Source organism: Coregonus clupeaformis, chromosome 14, assembly GCF_020615455.1.
Source record: "Coregonus clupeaformis isolate EN_2021a chromosome 14, ASM2061545v1, whole genome shotgun sequence".
NCBI classification, from domain to species: Eukaryota; Metazoa; Chordata; class Actinopteri; order Salmoniformes; family Salmonidae; genus Coregonus; species Coregonus clupeaformis.
The window spans coordinates 21161574-21179065 of NC_059205.1; the positions used below are offsets into that span (position 1 = coordinate 21161574).

The 17492-nt window shown below is 43.2% G+C and overlaps 1 pseudogene; it reads right to left on the minus strand.

Annotated features, from left to right (window-relative positions):
* The window catches only part of LOC121581369, a 207231-nt pseudogene that overhangs the window by 97888 nt on the left and 91851 nt on the right, over positions 1-17492 (minus strand).

Below are 17492 nucleotides of genomic sequence, written 5' to 3' on the forward strand. Positions count from 1 at the left end.
CCAAATAAATATAGGACCGTCGGGTGCTGAGTGGGCTGGGAAGATCAGGCTCATCCCATGAGAAGCATATCTCTCTCTCTCTCTCTCTCTCTCTCTCTCTCTCTCTCTCTCTCTCTCTCTCTCTCTCTCTCTCTCTCTCTCTCTCTCTCTCTCTCTCTCTCTCTCTCTCTCTCTCTCTCTCTCTCTCTCTCTCTCTCTCTCTCTCTCTCTCTCTCTCTCTCTCTCTCCATATTGACAAAGCCTTGTGTTCGGCTGTGTAGCAGGCATTGACAGGGCAATTTTGGAGAAATAGTGACAGTGCAAGCCATGCATCATATTAAGTTATTTTCCTTCAGTGGGGAACAAAAACTCTGGCTTCTAATTATGACTGAGCAAGAGAGTCTGTTGTCTTTGCTGGTGATGATGTCATCAACAGCTGCTGCTGCTGTTTCAACAGCTCGAGCACGACACACACACAAACAAACATACATACACACACACACCATATTTCATCGGAATGGGAACATCGTCGCCTCCGAGCACACCGGGACATGCAGTTTCAGGCGCAAATCTATTTGTTGGAATCAGCAGCCGGCCGGCAGGCAGGCAGTGGCTGAGACATGTTACCGCAAACGGCATGGAGAGATTAAGAATTTATATCACAGATAATACACATAGGCGTATAAAGACACAGCATTTCCCCATGTTTCCTCTCCGTACACTGCTACAGTATCCTGACGCATCGTATATCTGAGCCCTGGAGTTTATTTTCTATTTTCCAGGAAATGTATCTCACTCACTCACTCACTCACTCACTCACTCACTCACTCACTCACTCACTCACTCACTCACTCACTCACTCACTCACTCACTCACTCACTCACTCACTCACACACAGAGAGACAGGAGGAACAGTGTGGCAGATGACACTGAGCTACGAGTGAGCGAATTAAAGGCTTGAGAAAGGAGGGGGAATTTCAGGTCAGCAAGTTCAATTCTTGGATGAGGAGGTGGGGGACGAGGAGGTGGAAGGAGAGGACAGAGGAGTGGGGGATCATGGCTGTTTAGTTAAGGGATTATGCCTGAGAACACAGCTAATACAATCACTTCAAACTGAAGCTGGAAAGATGGCAAACTAGCTGCACTTCGTTTTTTTTTACCTGTTTTCTATTGATATTTCTTTGTATACTGTATATCCATAAAAATTATGCTGATTCATGATTTCGACTGGCTGAGAAAAGCTGCCTGCCTGTCTGTCTCATCCAGACTCCCGACACGTTCATTACTATGCGACAGCTGGAGATTGAATTTGAATATTGAAACAATGTTGCAAATGTCGTAGACAGCAAGGTTTAAACAAATCTCCGCTTTTGAAAACTAAATGTTAGTCTAAAAGAAATGTGAGATAACGTCTAGATGCTTTTTATAGTGGAGATCAAGTTTATACATTTTCTGGCTGGGCTGACGAGACAGTGGATTGAGCAGTCAGATGGAACAGAGTAAATAGGCATTTTAACATCATAGATTTAGCCGGTGGTAACTTGTGGAATAGAATGCGGTTTTAACCGATCAGCGTTCAGGATTAGACCCACCCATTGTATAATTTGAAACAGCTGCTGGTCAATTGAGACTTGAGGTCGGTGCAGGTGATTCTCCTGGGTTAGTGGATGATGCGGCGCTAAAGAGAAGGATAAAGAGAGAGAGAGAGCGAGAGAAAGGGAGGAGTGTGTACTCACTGGACTGGGCGGTGCGGGCCTCTATGGGCTGAGTGTAGACCCCCAGGCCGAACTCTGAGCGGGCTGCCAGGGAGAAGCGGTACAGGGTGTCGGGCTTCAGACCCTCCACGGCGTATGACCCCACAGGGTTAAAGGTCACGTGGATCTGAGAGAGGAGAGAACATATTTGTTGATTCAATCTATTACACAAGTATTTGAACTCTCCCATTGACATAAGTGCAAGATTAACGTGTTTTAGTTTAATTGAGTTGATCTCAAGTTAGGATTCGGCCTCAATGGCTTGTTTTATTTTAATCTGTGCAGGTTGGTGTATTGGATCATAAACCAAACTGTAGTTGCTTATTTGTAATATCAACCAATGTCTGAGACAATGTGAAAACACCTAAAATAACACTCAAATGACTCTGAGAATCTAGCTAGGTCTGCTTCAGTATGTGTATGCAGTGTTGATTGTGAACATTCAGAGAAAAACTACTTCAAATGGCCCACATTTGTGGAGAGGTTGAATTGCTTTCATTGCCTATCGATTGGTAGCTAATTGCTCTCTCAGCCAGAGGATACAAGCAAACAGGCGCTATTACAGCTGATGATTGACATTGAGAAACAGACAAACACAGGATAATTGTTCTGGCTGTTGATATGGCAACTCCTTTATTACCTCCATCCACGGAGGAGAGGAGGAAGACATCTTTCTACAACTGCTGTGCTTCAGCCCTGACACGTAACCATTCAGAGAAATTGCATCGTAAAAAAACATCCCTTGATGGGAGAAACAGTTATCAGTCTGCAGAGTAGCCTCATGCCTGGAATAGTGAAATGGTGTGTTTTCGTGCGTGCATAGCGTGAGCTCAAAATCGATAGCGATATCAAGAGAGATCCAGAGAGAGGGAGAGAGAGAGAAGGAGAGAGAGGCAGTGAGAGAGAAATTGATATGAGTAAATGCTCCTGGGTTCTGTTGGGTCGTTCCTACCTTGTTGTCAGAGTTGTCCTCCCAGTATTGTAGTTCATACTTAGTGATGGAGTCCTGGACCGGCCACAGCCAGGTCAGCATGATACGGGTGTCCAACTCCGCCTCCGCCTTGAAGCTGGAGGGCTGGGCAGGGACTGGACATAGACATTGAGGGGGCAGAGGGGCAAAGGTGAGAGTTGTTCACAGAGCTAAAAAACAACAACAAAAAGCACAATATCATCACCAACAAGACAATCAACGTTTAGGGTAAATCTACACTATTCATGGTAGTCAACTATTCATGGTAGTCATAATGTGGTCCTCTGTAGCTCAGCTGGTAGAGCACGGCGCTTGTAACGCCAAGGTAGTGGGTTCGATCCCCGGGACCACACATACGTAAAAATGTATGCACGCATGACTGTAAGTCGCTTTGGATAAAAGCGTCTGCTAAATGGCATATTATTTTATTATTTTTTACAAGCTATGCGAACACAAACCCTCACACACAACATCCATCTCTCTCTGCTCACCTCCCTGCTGTGTTTTGACCTGCAGTACATCAGAAGGCGGTCCGTCCCCTACAGAGGTGAACCCCAGCACCCTGAGGCTGTAGGTGATGTCAGTGGTCAGCCCTGAGATGGTGGTCAATCTGCTGTCGTCAGTATTGTGTTTCTGCCACACACTCAGAGGGGCACCAAGGTCCCAGCTGTAGTACACCCGGTACCTGGGGATGGGGTTAGAAAGAGGTCAAAACCTCAAAATATTTCTCAGTAGTATCAGTATTTTTAGAGTACTTTTGCGTCTGTTTTATTGGTCTATATCTTATCTAGTTTGAAAAAAAACATGTTATATTAACCATATATATTATGACTTTTGCTTATATATGACTTGTGTTGCATCTACAGTGGGGAGAACAAGTATTTGATCCACTGCCGATTTTGCAGGTTTTCCTACTTACAAATCTGTAATTTTTATCATAGGTACACTTCAACTGTGAGAGATGGAATCTAAAACAAAAATCCAGAAAATCACATTGTATGATTTTTAAGTAATGCATTTGCATTTTATTGCATGACATAAGTATTTGATCACCTACCAACCAGTAAGAATTCCGGCTCTCACAGACCTGTTCGTTTTTCTTTAAGAAGCCCTCCTGTTCTCCACTCATTACCTGTATTAACTGCACCTGTTTGAACTTGTTACCTGTATAAAAGACACCTGTCCACACACTCAATCCAACAGACTCCAACCTTTCCACAATGGCCAAGACCAGAGAGCTGTGTAAGGACATCAGGTAAAATTGTAGACCTGCACAAGGCTGGGATGGGCTACAGGACAATAGGCAAGCAGCTTGGTGAGAAGGCAACAACTGTTGGCGCAATTATTAGAAAATGGAAGAAGTTCAAGATGACGGTCAATCAACCTCGGTCCTCTACATGCTTTGTAAGTAGGAAAACCTGCAAAATAGGCAGTGTATCAAATACTTGTTCTACCCACTGTATGTAGCCTTGAAAAATGTTTTCGAAGGCTTCATTAAGCCTGCATAAGACATACATCTATGATGGCTGTGTCCCAAATGTCACCCTATTCCCTATATAGCACACTACGTTTGACCAGAGCCCTGTGTGCCTTGGTCAAAAGTAGTGCACTATAAAGGGTATAGGGTGCCATTTAGGATTTAACCAACATCTTACCCTCTGATCTGTCCGTTAGGTTCCTCAGGTGGTTCCCATTGGACCAGCATGGTGGAAGCAGACAGCATGCGGACCTGGACGGCCAGAGGGGGCGAGGATGGAGCCTGTTCCCCCGTACGGGTCTCTACGGGGTCAGTAGGCGGCCCGCGCCCAATGTTGTTCACCGCCATCACACAGAACTTATACTCAGAGTAGGGGCTGAGCCCTCCGATGCTGTAACGTGTTGTGGTCACTCTGTCCACCTATAATATAATATGGTAATTTAGCAGACACTTACACTACCGGTCAAAAGTTTTAGAACACTTACTCATTCAAGGGTTTTTCTTTATTTTTACATTGTAGAATAATAGTGAAGACATCAAAACTATGAAATAACACATATGGAATTCTGTAGTAACCAAAAAAGTGTTAAACAAATCAAAATATATTTGAGATTTGAGATTCTTCAAATAGCCACCCTTTGCTTTGCTGACAGCATTGCACACTCTTGGCATTCTCTCAACCAGCTTCATGAGGTAGTCATCTGGAATGCATTTCAATTAACAGGTGTGCCTTCTTAGAAGTTAATTAGTGGAATTTATTTCCTTCTTAATGCGTTTGAGCCAATCAGTTGTGTTGTGACAAGGTAGGGGGGGGTATACAGAAGTCCATATTATGGCAAGAACAGCTCAAATAAGCAAAGAGAAACGACAGTCCATCATTACTTTAAGGCAAGAAGGTCAGTCTATATGGAAAATGTCAAGAACTTTGAATGTTTCTTCAAGTGCAGTCGCAAAAACCATCAAGAGCCAAGATGAAACTGGCTCTCATGAGGACTGCCACAGGAATGAAGACCCAGAGTTACCTCTGCTGCAGAGGGGACGTTCATTAGAGTTACCAGCCTCAGAAATTGCAGCCCAAATAAATGCTTCAAAGAGTTCAAGTAACAGTCCCATCTGAACATCAGCTGCTTTTCAGAGGACACTGTGTGAATCAGGCCTTCTGGTCGAATTGCTGCAAAGAAACGACTACTAAAGGACACCAATGAGAAGAAGAGACAAGCTTGGGCCAAGAAACACGAGCAATGGACATTAGACCGGTGGAAATCTGTCCTTTGGTCTGGAGTCCAAATTTGAGATGACTAGTTCCAACCGCTGTGTCTTTGTGAGACGCGTTGTGGGTGAATGGATGATCTTCACTTGTGCATTGCCCACCGTAAAGCATGGAGGTGGAGGTGTCATGTTATGGGGGTGCTTTGCAGGTGTCACTGTCTGTGATTTATTTAGAATTCAAGGCACACTTAACCAGCATGGCTAACACAGCATTCTGCAGCGATACGCCATCCCATCTGGTTTTGGCTTAGTGGGACTATCATTTGTTTTTCAACAGGACAATGACCCAACACACCTCCAGGCTGTGTGTCACGCCCTGGCTCTGGGGACTCTTATATGTTGAGCCAGGGTGTTAGATTCCATGTTTAGTGTTCTATGTTGATGTTCTAGTTTATGTGTTTCTATGTTGGCCGGGGTGGTTCCCAATCAGAGGCAGCTGTGGCTTGTTGTCTCTGATTGGGAACCATACTTAGGCAGCCTGTTTTGCACTTGTTATTTGTGGGATCTTGTTCCGTGTAGGTTTGTGTTTTATGACCGAGGACTTCACGTTTCGTTTTGTTGTTGTGTATAAAGTACTAATTAAAAGATGTACGCATATCACGCTGCGCCTTGGTCCACTTATTACGACGATCGTGACACTGTGTAAGGGCTATTTTACCAAGAAGGACAGTGATGGAGTGCTGCATCAGATGACCTGGCCTCCACAATCCCCCGACCTCAACCCAATTGAGATGGTCTGGGATGAGTTGGACCGCAGAGTGAAAGAAAAGCAGCCAACAAGTGCTCAGCACATGTGGGAACTCCTTCAAGACTATTGGAAAAGCATTCCAGCTGAAGCTGGTTGAGAGAATGCCAAGAGTGTGCAAAGCTGTCATCAAGGCTATTTGAAGAATCTGAAATATAAAATATATTTTGATTTGTTTAACACTTTTTGGAATCCATATGTGTTATTTCATAGTTTTGATGTCTTCACTATTATTCTACAATGTAGAAAATAGTAAAAATATAGAAAAACCCTTGAATGAGTAGGAGTTCTAAAACTTTTGACCGGTAGTGTATATTTATTGGGTGTCCCTAATGACACTCTATTCCCTACATAGTGCACTACTTTTGACCGGTGCACTATAAAGGGAATAAGGTGCCATTTGAGACGCAGATAAAATAACTGTCAACATTGACACTGACACACACAGTATACATTACGTGGTCCATGCAGTAATCGAACCCACAACTTTGTTGTTACTAGCACCATGTTATAACCTACTGAGCCATTGGAACCAACCTCCTGGAAGCCTGTGTCGGTGGCTTTTGCCCGGTACTGGATCATGTAGTAGGACACGGGCTCAGGGTTACCAGAGTCCCAGGTTAGGGTCACACTGGTGGCCGTAGTCTCCATCACGATGAGGGAGGTGGGGGGCTTGGGGAGGGCTGGATGGAGAGAGAGAGAGAAAATAAAGATGTTATATGAAATCAAGGCAATCATTGAGTACTGGAGAGTTTTGATGTCTAAAGCAACTACAATACAGCCTAGCCATATTGACAATCAGAGAAGATTACAAAATAAGTGGACAATCACATTTAAAGAAAATGACCTATCAAAAAAAGGGGGAAAATAGGCTTTCTATCTTGTGTCTTTAATATTGTCTAGCAGCATCGCTCCTGACAATATAAATGATGGTAACATTCTCTAAGTCCATGATGCATCCCAAATGGCACCCTATTCCCTATATAGTGCACTACTTTGGACCACTCTCAGAAAAAACGGTTCCAAAAGGGTTCTTCGGCTGTCCCCATAGGATTACCCTTTTTTGTTTCAGGTGGAATCAAATCAAATCAAATTATATTTGTCACTTGCTTCGTAGACAACAGGTGTAGACTAACAATGAAATGCTTACTTACGGGTCCATGTCCAACAATGTTAAAGATAAGATAAAAAATAAAAATAAAAATAGAAATAGTGACACAAGGAATAAATACACAGTGCAAGAGAGTTAGTGCAAAAAAGGGTCAATGCAGGTATTCTGGGTAGCCATTTGATCAGCTATTTAGCAGTCTTGTTTAGAAGTCTTATAGCTTTGGGGTAGCAGCTGTTCAGGGTCCTGTTGGTTCCAGAGTTGGTGCATTGGTACCGCTTACTGTGCGGAAGCAGAGAACAGTCTGTGGCTTGGGTGGCTGGAGTCTTTGACAATTTATGGGGCCTTCTTCTGACACCTCCTGGTATAGAGGACCTGAATGAAAGGGTTCTACATGGTACCAAAATGGTTCTACTTGCAACCAAAAAGGGTCTTCAAAGGGTTCTCTTACGTCAAAGAGTTGTCCTATGGAGACAGCCAAAACAACCTTCAAGGTTGAGTGTAGGGAATAGGGTGCCATTTTGGACACAGCCTGTAAGGATCTCATGATGAGTCATCTGTTATGGGACTGACAGTCTGTGATGACAAAGACTGCATCTCAAATGGCACCCTATTCCCTACATAGAGCACTACTTTGACCAGAGCCCTATGGGGAATAGAGTGCCATTTGGTACGCAGACAGAAACTGTGTGTTCTCACATATGCTACAAGCTGTGATGATGATGATGAAGTCTGTTTGATGATAATGTACATAATGTGAATCATGCCAGCTCTTTCCGCTCTTCAAACAGCTTTATATGAGGTTGAGCTAATCAAATAACTTAATTAGTGTGTATGAAGTTTGTGTAAACCAGATGTCTTAGTTTGGACAACTTGAATGTTACTTCAACACACAAACACACCTCTCCACCCCCATACACAGTATCCTTTGACCTCTCACCTTTCACAGTGACCTGAGCGGTAGCCTCGATCATGCCCAGAGATGAAATGGCCACGCAGGTGTAGTTGGCTGACTCCTTGATGTTTGTCACCTCCAGAACATTACGACCGATGGGCATTTCATCCTCCTTCATAAGAATAATCAAAATATAAAAGGTCCATTATGTAGCTTTGTGTACGACCTGACATATTTCAGATAGAAATGTGAGTTATAGATCTGTCATTCATTATCATTGAAAGCAAGTATGAAAAAAGGTATCTGTTCTATGTGATATATTTCAATGCTTCCCCCTTTAAACTGAATCCAATACAATTCATACAGAGGTGCTATACATAATAAAACAATAATAACAAATTATTATAAAACAAAGAAACATTTTAAAAAGGTAAAAGCAAAACAGTAAAAGTAAAGACCTTGGTGAGTTCCACAACTCCCATTATCCACTTGACGTAGGGCATGGGTGATCCCACGGCCACACATGTCAGGTTTAAACTACCCCCCGGCATCACCTCGTGGTTGGTGGGCGGGATGGAGAACCGCGGAGGGACGCGACGAACTATGGAGAGGAGGAGAAGAGAATGTTGAGATGAGATCTTGAAAGGTGTAGGTGATATGAGTGTATAGTGTGTGTCCATATATAATATAATAATAATAATATGCCATTTAGCAGACACTTTTATCCAAAGCGACTTACAGTCATGCGTGCATACATTTTTGTGTATGGGTGGTCCCGGGGATCGAACCCACTACCTTGGCGTTACAAGCGCCGTGCTCTACCAGCTGAGCTACAGAGGACCACAATGATAAGAGAGGAGAAGGTGTGTGTGGATGTCAGGGACATATACAGTTCTGTTCTGTGTTTAGAGGAGAGGAAGAGAGAGAGAGAGAGAGAGAGAGAGAGAGAGAGAGAGAGAGAGAGAGAGAGAGAGAGAGAGAGAGAGAGAGAGAGAGAGAGAGAGAGAGAGAGAGAGAGAGAGAGAGAGAGAGAGAGAGAGAGAGAGAGAGGAGAGATTTTGAGATGTGGCGGTTGTATGAGTTCATAGTGTGGCCATCACTTCTGTGTGTAAGAGGAGAGGGCAAGGGGTGAGTGTGGGGGTCATGGACAGTGAGAGTTCTGTGTTGAATAAACCGTGACCTTGACTTTGACATTACCACGCTTGAAAGAAGAGCAAGAATTTCAGAGATAAGAGATGTGATGTAGATGTGATTTGAGTCTAGCATGTAAGGCTGATCACGTTTCGACTATAATCCAAAAGTGTGAGCAGCATAACCAGTAAAGGAACAATAGCATCTCAACGAGCTGAATTAGGCCATAAGCAAACAAGAAAATGCTAATCCACAAGTGGCGCTCCTAGTGGCCGGGGACTTTAACGCAGGCAAATGTAAATCAGTTTTACCTCATTTCTACCAGCATGTCACATACGCAACCAGAGGGAAAAAAAACTGTAGACCACCTTTACTCCACACACAGAGGCGCATACAAAGCTCTCTCTCGCCCTCCATTTGGCAAATCTGACTATAATTATATCAGGAGACAAGCAAAAACTAAAGCAGAAAGCACAGACTGGAATACGTTCCGGGATTCGTCCAATGGCACTGAGGAGTATACCACCACAGTCACCGGCTTCATCAATAAGTGCATTGACGACGTCGTCCCCACAGTGACCGTACATACATACTCCAACCAGAAGACATGGATTACAGGCAACATCCACTCCGAGCTAAAGGCTAGAGCTCCGCTTTCAAAGAGTGAGACACTAATCTGGATGCTTATAAGAAATCCGCTATGCCCTCAGATGAAACATCAAACAGGCAAAGCGTCAATGCAGGACTAAGATTGAATCCTACTACACCGGCTCTGATGCTTGTCGGATGTGGCAGGGCATGCAAACTATTACGGACTACAAAGGGAAACGCATCCGCGAGCTGCCCAGTGATGCGAGCCTACCAGATGAGCTAAATGCCTTCTATGCTGTCTTCAAGGCAAGCAACACTGAAGCATGCATGAGAGCACCAGCTGTTCCGGACAACTGTGTGATCATGCTCTCCGTAGCCGATGTGAGCAAGACCTTTAAACAAGTCAACATTCACAACACTGCGGGGCCAGATGGATTACCAGGATGTGTACTCAGAGAATGCGCGGACCAACTGGCAAGTGTCTTCACTAACATTTTCAACCTTTCCCTGACCGAGTTTGTAATACTTACATGTTTCAAGTAGACCACCATAGTCCCTGTGCCCAAGAAAGCGAGGGTAACCTGCCTAAATGACTACCACCACGTTGCACTCACATCGGTAGCCATGAAGTGCTTTGAAAGGCTGGTCATGGCTCACATTAACACCATCATCCCAGAAACCCTAGACCCACTCCAATTCACATACCGCCCCAACAGATCCACAGATGACGCAATCTCAATCGCACTCCACACTGCCCTTTCCCACCTAGACAAAACACCTATGTGAGAATGCTGTTCATTGACTACAGCTCAGGGATCAACACCACAGTGCCCACAAAGCTCATCACTAAGCTAAGGACCCTGGGACTAAACACCTCCCTCTGCAACTGGATCTTGGATTTCCTGACGGGCCGTCCCCAGGTGGTAAGGGTAGGCAACAACACATCTGCCACACTGATCCTCAACACTGGGGCCCCTCAGGGCTGCATGCTTAGTCCCCTCCTGTACTCCCTGTTCACCCACGACTGCGTGGCCAAGCACGACTCCAACACCATCATTAGGTTTGCTGACGACACAACAGTGGTAGGCCTGATCACCGACAACAATGAGACAGCCTAAAGGAAGAGGTCAGAGACCTGGCAGTGTGGTGCCAGGACAACAACCTCTCCCTCAATGTGAGCAAGACAAAGGAGCTGGTCATGGACTACAGGAAAAGGAGGCCGAACAATCCCTCATTAACATCAACGGGGCTGCAGTGGAGCCGGTCGAGAGTTTCAAGTTCCTTGGTCTCCACATCACCAACAAACTATCATGGTCCAAACACACCAAGACAGTCATGAAGAGGGCATGACAACACCTTTTCTCCCTCAGGAGACTGAAAAGATTTGGCATGGGTCCCCAGATCCTCAAAAAGTTCTACAGCTGCACCATCGAGAGTATCCTGACTGGTTGCATTACCACCTGGTATGGCAACTGCTCTGCATCCGACCGTAAGGACCTACAGAGGGTGGTGCGTATGGCCCGGTACATCACTAGGGCCAAGCTTCCTGCCATCCAGGACCTATATACTAGGTGGTGTCAGAGGAATGGCCAAAGAATTGTCAAAGACTCCAGTTACCCAAGTCATAGACTATTCTCTCTGCTACCGCACGGCAAGCGGTACCGGAGCGCCTAGTCTAGGTCCAAAAGGCTCCTTAACAGCTTCTACCCCCAAGCCATAAGACTGCTGAACAATTAATCAAATGGCCACCTTGACTATTTACAGTTGAAGTCGGAAGTTTACATACACCTTAGCCAAATACATTTAAACTCAGTTTTTCACAATTCCTGACATTTAATCCTAGTAAAAATTCCCTGTCTTAGGTCAGTTAGGTTCACCACCTTATTTTAAGAATGTGAAATGTCAGAATAATAGTAGAGAGAATGATTTATTTCAGCTTTTATTTCTTTCATCACATTCCCAGTGGGTCAGAAGTTTACATACACTCAATTAGTATTTGGTAGCATTGCCTTTAAATTGTTTAACTTGGGTCAAATGTTTTGGGTAGGCTTCTATAAGCTTCTCACAATAAGTTGGGTAAATTTTGGCCCATTCCTCCTGACAGAGCTGTTGTAACTGAGTCAGGTTTGTAGGCCTCCTTGCTCGCACATGCTTTTTCAGTTCTGCCCACAAATGTTCTATAGGTTTGAGGTCAGGGCTTTGTGATGGCCACTCCAATACCTTGACTTTGTTGTCCTTAAACCATTTTGCCACAACTTTGGAAGTATGTTTGGGGTCATTGTCCATTTGGAAGACCCATTGGCGACCAAGCTTTAACTTCCTGACTGATGTCTTGAGATGTTGCTTCAATATATCATTTTCCTTCCTCATGATGCCATCTATTTTGTGAAGTGCACCAGTCCCTCCTGCAGCAAAGCACCCCCACAGCATGATGCCGCCACCCCCGTGCTTCACGGTTGGGATGGTGTTCTTCGGCTTGCAAGCAACCCCCTTTTTCCTCCAAACATAACGATGGTCATTATGGCCAAACAGTTCTATTTTTGTTTCATCAGACCAGAGGACATTTCTTCAAAAAGTATGATCTTTGTCAACATATGCAGTTGCAAACCGTAGTCTGGCTTTTTTATGGTGGTTATGGAGCAGTGTCTTCTTCCTTGCTGAGCGGCCTTTCAGGTTATGCTGATATAGGACCCGTTTTACTCTGGATATAGATACTTTTGTACCTGTTTCCTCCAGCATCTTCACAAGGTCCTTTGCTGTTGTTCTGGGATTGATTTGCACTTTTCGCACCAAAGTATGTTCATCTCTAGGACACAGAACGCGTCTCCTTCCTGAGCGGTATGACGGCTGCGTGGTTCCATGGTGTTTATACTTGCGTACTATTGTTTGTACAGATGAACGTGGTACCTTCAGGCGTTTGGAAATTGCTCCCAAGGATGAACCAGACTTGTGGAGGTCTACAATTTTTTGGCTGATTTCTTTTGATTTTCCCATGATGTCAAGCACTGAGTTTTAAGGTAGGCCTTGAAATACATCAACAGGTACATCTCCAATTGACTCAAATGATGTCAATTAGCCTTCTAAAGCCATGTCAATCAGAAGCTTCTAAAGCCATGACATCATTTTCTGGAATTATCCAAGCTGTTTAAAGGCAAAGTCAACTTCTGACCCACTGGAATTGTGATACAGTGAATTATAAGTGAAATAATCTGTCTGTAAACAATTGTTGGAAAAATTACTTGTGCCATGCACAAAGTAGATGTCCTAACCGACTTGCCAAACCTATAGTTTGTTAACAAGAAATTTGTGGAGTGGTTGAAAAACGAGTTTTAATGACTCCAACCTAAGTGTATGTAAACTTCCGACTTCAACTTGACTCCGCACCTTTGTTTTTACACTGCTGCTACTCGCTGTTTATTTTCTATGCATATTCACTTTACACCTACCTACATGTACAAATTACCTCGACTAACCTGTAGCCCCGCACATTGACTTGGTACCGGTACCCCCTGTATATAGCCTCGTTATTGTTATCTTATTGTGTTACTCTTTATTTTATTTAATTTTTTACTGTATTTTATTTGGTAAACATGTTCTTAATTCTATTGCTTGAACTGCATTGTTGGTTAAGGGCTTGTAAGTAAGTATTTCACGGTGAGGTCTACACCTGTTATATTCGGCGCATGTGACAAATAAAATTAGATTTGATCTGATCTTTTGTTTAGTGATTTGGAGTTGATCCGAGTTACACACCACTCAGACAACATTTGTTAGTACAACTTTACGATAAAAACCTTATGGACTGCTCCTTATAAAAAGGGGGAATGCATTTAAATATGCCACTTTGATTGGAATAACAGTCTACTAGACTAGGCCTATATCTGTTCCCCTTTAACAGTGAGTCAAACGGTGCTGAGAGAAAGTTACGTCAATTTTGAACTTTGCAACGCTGTGGAGACTAGGGCTGACACCAATTAGTCGACTGGTCGATTATTTGTTCGTTAGGCTGTTGGTCGACCGAGATTGTTTTAGTCGAGCAGTAACAAATCTATATACTGTATATACAGTGCCTTCGGGAAGTATTCAGACCATCTGACTTTTTCCACATTTTGTTACGTTACAGCCTTATTCTAAAATTGATTAAATCAAATAAAATCCTCAGCAATCTACACACAATACCCCATAATGACTAAGCAAAAACAGGTTTTTAGAAAATGTTGGAACAGAAATAACCAATTTACATATGTATTCAGACCCTTTGCTATGAGACTGTTTCCATTGATCATCCTTGAGATGTTTCTACAACTTGATTGGAGTCCACCTGTGGTAAATTCAATTGATTGGGCATGATTTGAAAAGGCACACACCTGTCTATATAAGGTTCCACATTTTACAGTGCATGTCAGAGCAAAAACCAAGCCATGAGGTTGAAGGAATTGTCCATCGAGCTCCGAGACAGGATTGTGTCTAGGCACAGATCTGGGGAAGGGTACCAAAACATTTCTGCAGCATTGAAGGTCCCCAAGAACACAGTTGCCTCCATCATTCTTAAATGGAAGAGTTTGGAGTCAGTGCTGGACTTGGACTGAACTAGGTTCCGATACTCATTTTGGGTGCTGGTAATGTTTATATTTAGGTGCAGGAGCTCCACATTACTTTTGAGCTAATATTCTATAAGAGGAACAGAAGCTCAAGCAGTAGAACATTTGAGGTGCCCTGTAGCTCAGTTGGTAGAGCATGGCGCTTGCAACGCCAGGGTTTTGGGTTCGTTTCCCACCGGGGGGCAGTATGAAAATGTATGCACTCACTAACTGTAAGTCGCTCTGGATAAGAGCGTCTGCTAAATGACTCAAATGTAAAAGTACTCAGCTCCGGTGAGCTCCTGCCCAAGTCAAGCACTGCTTCTTATCCCTTGAGAAAATAGCCTACAGCTGTGTCTGTCCCGAGCTCACCGGTGTAGGAAACTCTGAGCACCCTGAATATTTTATACGATGTTGCAAGATCGCTAGGGCAACCTTCGGGCCAGACCCAAGTCAATAGTTGATACAATGTTTCAAGTTCATTGCAGACAGGCCAAGTGTAGCAAATGTGATTTATAGGACATTTATTTTTATCAGGATATTTTCCAGGCTGCAATGTTTTTATTTGTTGGCTTGCGAAAGTATTCACCCCCCTTGGCATTTTTTGTTGCCTTACAACCTGGAATGAAATTGAGTTTTTGGGGATTGTATCATTTGATTTACACAACATGCCTACCACTTTGAAGATGCAAAATATATATTTTTTGTGAAACAAACAAGAAATAAGACAGAAAAACAGAAAACTTGAGCGTGCATAACTATTCACCCCCCCCCCCCAAAAGTCAATACTTTGTAGAGCCACCTTTTGCAGCAATTACAGCTGCAAGTCTCTTGGAATATGTCTCTATAAGCTTGGCACATCTAGCCACTGGGATTTTTGCCCATTCTTCAAGGAAAAACTGCTCCAGCTCCTTCAAGTTGGATGAGTTCCTGTTGGTGTACAGCAATATTTAAGTCATACAACAGATTCTCAATTGGAATGAGGTCTGGGCTTTGACTAGGCCATTCCAAGACATTTAAATGTTTCCCCTTAAACCACTCAAGTGTTGCTTTAGCAGTATGCTTATGGTCATTGTCCTGCTGGAAGGTGAACATCTGTTCATGTCTCAAATCTCTGGAAGACTGAAACAGGTTTCCTTCAAGAATTTCCCTGTATTTAGCGGCATCCAAGAAGATGGACAATACGTAGTCTTCTTCTACAGAAGGGTATAATACCCTGAGCCCTGGTCTAGACAGTTAATTACTACTACTGGCTACTAACCCATACCATTGCTACCTTCCTTCCCATTCTCAATTTTCATTGATAATGAATTACTACCCTGGCATCACGTATTTTTAACCCTACATCTATCGGGAAATGATTTGACAGCACACACACACACACACACACACACACACACACACACACACACACACACACACACACACACACACACACACACACACACACACACACACACACACACACACACACACACACACACACACACACACACACACACACACACACACACACACACACAGTGTGTGTCCTTGTCTCCCCTTCTCTATAATTGCTTTCTTGCACCAGTCCCCATTAAAATAGATTTTCAAATGTGACTTTTCTTTTCTCTTTCTTTTTCTAATTTGGAGTGGAACACGGTTACAGCCACGCTTATTATTCCCCTCATTATGTGTTGGGATGGAAATAAACAAAGAAAGGACACCTTTAGAGATGAATTGGTAACACTTTATTTTAAGGGTCCGTAATAAACCATTTATAAGGCATTTATAAAGTGTGTGTTCACCATTTATTAATAATTACTCCCACATTTATAAACCATTTACTAATCATTAGTAAAGTCTAAAGAAAGAGCTATTTATACTTTATAAATACTTCATAAATGGTTTGAGTGACCAGTGTAATTTCTCACAGAAAGTTGGGCATTCCAGCAGTATCTGGTAAAAGAATAAGCACACAAACCAGGATGTTAAAGAAAATATGTATACATTTGTACATAACTAGCTTACTACCATTTAAAAATGTGGGAGTAATGAGTAATAAATGTTGAGAAAACTGTTTGTAAATGCCTTATAAATGGTTTATAAATGTTTAATAAATGGTTACCGATTCATCCACTCAAGGAAGGAAACAATGGAGATCTGGTCAAAAGTACTATATAGGGAATAGTGTGCCATTTGGGCCGTATCTACTGGCTTTACTGAACATGGTGCAACACCCATGTATCTCACTAGGCTGAGAGAGTACTGTACTCTAGTACAGTGGTTCCCAAACTGTGGGTCGGGACCTCCTTGTGTGTCGCGGCAGGGATCCAGATGCGATGCGGGGTGCCATTTTTTGCTCCTTGATACAAACAATGTAATTATTATACAGTCCATTTCTTAAAACTGGTCACAGGAGCCCATCCTCAAATCTACAATCAGTTAAATGTTTAAAGAAGAGGGTCTTATTAATCAACAGACACCTCACTTGGTGGGTCATGAAGCAAAACATTTGGTGACCCCTGCTGTAGTATGCACCCTATAACAGCTGTGATACCATCTGTGATTTCATGCCATGACAGGTGAAAGGTTAGTATGTATGAGTGGTGAATGATTGAGCGTGGGAAAGGACACAGCATGTTGGTGTTTGTAGTCTCAGGAAGCGTTACATATGGTTCTCACAGGGTTTTACAGGGAAAAGGTTGGTCACACTGACTCATATGCAATGGCCAGGTATATGGAGAAAGGTGTGTGGTGTTGAAAGGCAGCCATTCTCTAGCACAGCATGCATTAGTACAGATGGGGACATAGCTAGGGTCAACATGCATTAATGTGTTGAGAAAGATCCAGGTGGATTACTTGTTTTATACCACATACAGTAGGTCGTGAAATAAAGTATGACTAATGTCCAACAGCTCTTTTTCTCACATATGGAAAAACCAAACAACTTATTTAGCCAGCAGAAACAGGATAGGTAGATAGATGGCATCAGCACTCTATCAAAACCACAG